Source organism: Desmodus rotundus, chromosome 5 (assembly GCF_022682495.2).
Source record: "Desmodus rotundus isolate HL8 chromosome 5, HLdesRot8A.1, whole genome shotgun sequence".
In the NCBI taxonomy this organism is placed as follows: Eukaryota; Metazoa; Chordata; class Mammalia; order Chiroptera; family Phyllostomidae; genus Desmodus; species Desmodus rotundus.
In genome coordinates this window covers 19,286,127-19,289,070 of record NC_071391.1, presented here as the reverse complement: position 1 = coordinate 19,289,070, position 2,944 = coordinate 19,286,127, and the positions used below count along the sequence as shown (strand labels likewise).

Sequence of the window (2,944 nt, the reverse complement as noted above, 5' to 3'; positions counted from 1 at the left end):
AGCAACAAAATATTTTAACTTCCAGATAATAAAGGAGTATGAATCCAAGAGAAATGGAAGGCAACTGATAGCACTGTTGCAATTTCTGATTTACTGACACAACTGTTAAGAGACGCCACTGAAATTTGATGAGGATGTTACTGCAGATAAGAAGCAGTGAAATACACGATAGGCAAGTTTCTATAAGTCATACCTTTTCTCTTTGGTGCCAATGAATATAGCCGCAATGGTTAACACACATTAGTAAAACACACTGTATGATCACTTCGTTGGCACCAGCTGGTGGCGGCTGCTTTGTGACTCGTCCTCTCCCACTTCCTAGGTCAAAATTACACGTGGGGTCCGTGGTGAGATGGTAATGGCTTTACCCAGCTGCCCGCAGGGTGTGGCTTGCAATGCTTCAGTGGAGGAGAGTGTTGTATTGTTCACACAGAGAAACACGGAGAAAGGTGAGGGGGCATTCCTTGTTTCAAAAAACAAAAAATATCTGATTGTTAGGTGAAGAAAATGGAGGGCAGAACAAAAGGCCAGAATTCTCACCAATGAAGAAGCACTTACATCTCTGAACTGTCACTTTCCATAAATTGAAAACACTGACGTTTAAACAGTCCACCTGCAGAAAAGCTAAGAGTACGCACGAGGAGCTACCGGGTGCCCCAGACTCTCCCTGGGGGCGTGGCTCCGCCCACGGTCGGGGCGGGGCCCAGACCACCTTCCCAGAGTGCTCTGCGCTGACGAAGCGGTTCCATCGCTGCTGCGGGCGTTTGGCGTTGACTGCGGCCGGAGTAACCAGACGGCGGTGTCGGTGGAGTGAGAAGGGTCCCTCTGGGCTGCAGGTGGCAGTGGTGGCAGGGGTGGCAGCGATATTACGGCGCCAACTCACCACACCCACCCTGCGACGGCCCCAAAACAAGTGGCCCAGCCTGGGAAGGGCAAGAACAGCTCACAAACTGCGGCCTGGCAAACAGAAACAGGACTGAGGCTCGGCAGTCAGGTCCCCTTGGAGGGTCTGCGCTCTGTGACGCCAAAAGCCAACGTTTGTTTTCTGTTTCCGCCGCACCCCGCGCAGTGGACCAGCCCAGCGGCCTCTGCCCCCAGGGACATGCTGTGCTTGGCCTCAGCCTCCTGTTGTCTTCCTCTCCCAGGATGGAGGGCGGTGGCGGCACCAAGACCAGAGTCGTTGTTGGAGAGAAGCAAACACCCCTTCAGAAGATCGGGTCTGGCTGCTTCTGGGACACGTATGTGGCAGTCGGCATCAGCGATGGTGAGGAAGTGGCCGTGAAGCTGAATCTCTGGAGGCCAGGCATCCCCGGCTGCGCTGCCAGAGCGGACCCTCTGAGTCTTCAGGCTGGTGTTGGCATCCCCCACACCTGGCGGTGTGGGCAGGAAACAGAGCTCAGTGTGTTAGTCCTGGATCTTCTTGGACCCAGCCTCGAAGACCTCTTCAGTTTCTGCTCCAGAAGCTTCACAGTGAAAACCGTTCTTAGGTTAGCTGAGCAGATGATCAGTAGAGTTGAATATATGCATACAGAGAGTTGTACACACAGAGACATTAACCAAATAACTTCCTAATGGGTATTGGGCATGGCGGTGATAACTTATTCCTTATGGATTTTGGTTTGGCCAAAAAGTACAGAGACAGCAGGACGGAGCAACACGTACTACACGGAGAAGATACAGATCTCACTGGTACTGCCCGATATGCCAGCATCAGTGCACGTCTTGGTATTGAACAGCTTTAGAGATGACATGGAATCATCAGGACAGGTTTTGATGTATTTTGCTAGAACCAACCTGCCATGGCAAGGACTAAAGGCTGCAACAAAGAAACGGAAATATGGAAAGATTAGTGAAAGGAAGATGTCCACTCCTGTTGAAGTTTTACGTAAGGGGTTTCCTAAAGAATTAGCCTGGTACTTAAACTCTTGTCCTGGGCTGCACTTCCAGGAAACCCCCAGTTCCATGCATCTGAGGCAGCTATTCCACATTCGTGTGAGGACCCTGAACCACCAATGTGACTGCACATTTGATCTGACCATATTAAAGCAAGAAGCAGCACAAGTCAGCCTCTTCAAGTGCTCAGGGTCAGCAGCCCCCAGCCCCACAGGTTCCTAAGCATGAATCAATGCATAAAAGAAGCAGTACAGGTGATGGGATCAGCATGTGTTTCTCCTCAAATCGAGAAATTTTAGTTTGTATGTACACTAGCTAGTGGTTGTGTGCAACCATTTACTTGGTGTAAAGAACTTCACTTCAGTATAAACTGGCTCGGAGCCACACTGGTGATGCTGCGTCCCAAGTAGTAGCCACTATAAATGTGAATATTAACAGTGAAACATAGTGTTCAGTTTTCCATTGCATTTCTTTCAAGTGGAAAAGTTAACTAAATGCTTGACACACATGAATTGGTCCAGCAGCCTCCTGGACTCAGACCTGATCTGGACTCTTGGGATTAGGGTTTATTATCCCCCCAGTTCTCTTGTGTGATATTGGTAGTGTTAGTTTTGGAGTGTTGTCATTATCGAATGCTTGCTACTGGTTGAGGTTGAACCTGCACCAACACAAGCTGAGTGAGAAACATAGTCACCCTTGTGACATGGTTGTCTATAGGGTTGGTGGCCATATAGGTGGCCCAGCACCTCTAGTCTGTGACAAAGGCTAGAGGCTGACTTAGAGGAAATATTATACGTGGATAGTCGTAAGGTTAGAGTGTTGCTTGGGACAGGTAGCCAGCATGTAACTTGCCATAATACACAGTATGCTGTGAGCATCGGTCAGGTTCTTTTCTAGAAGAGCTCGTATTTTCAAACTAGTTGATTAGAGTTTGGTTACGAGACTCTCAGGTATTTATACAAGTAATATAGAAAAGCATATGATTTTAAGCTTAATCATTTCCAAATTCATTATCAGTTCCCTCTAGCAGTTTTGAACATTTTAAAGAATA

General features: G+C 48.3%; 1 pseudogene; it reads left to right on the top strand.

Annotated features, from left to right (window-relative positions):
• Window positions 1-1,146: 1,146 nt before the first annotated feature.
• LOC112303181 (casein kinase I pseudogene) lies at window positions 1,147-2,212 on the top strand (annotated as a pseudogene).
• The last annotated feature ends 732 nt before the right edge of the window (window positions 2,213-2,944 follow it).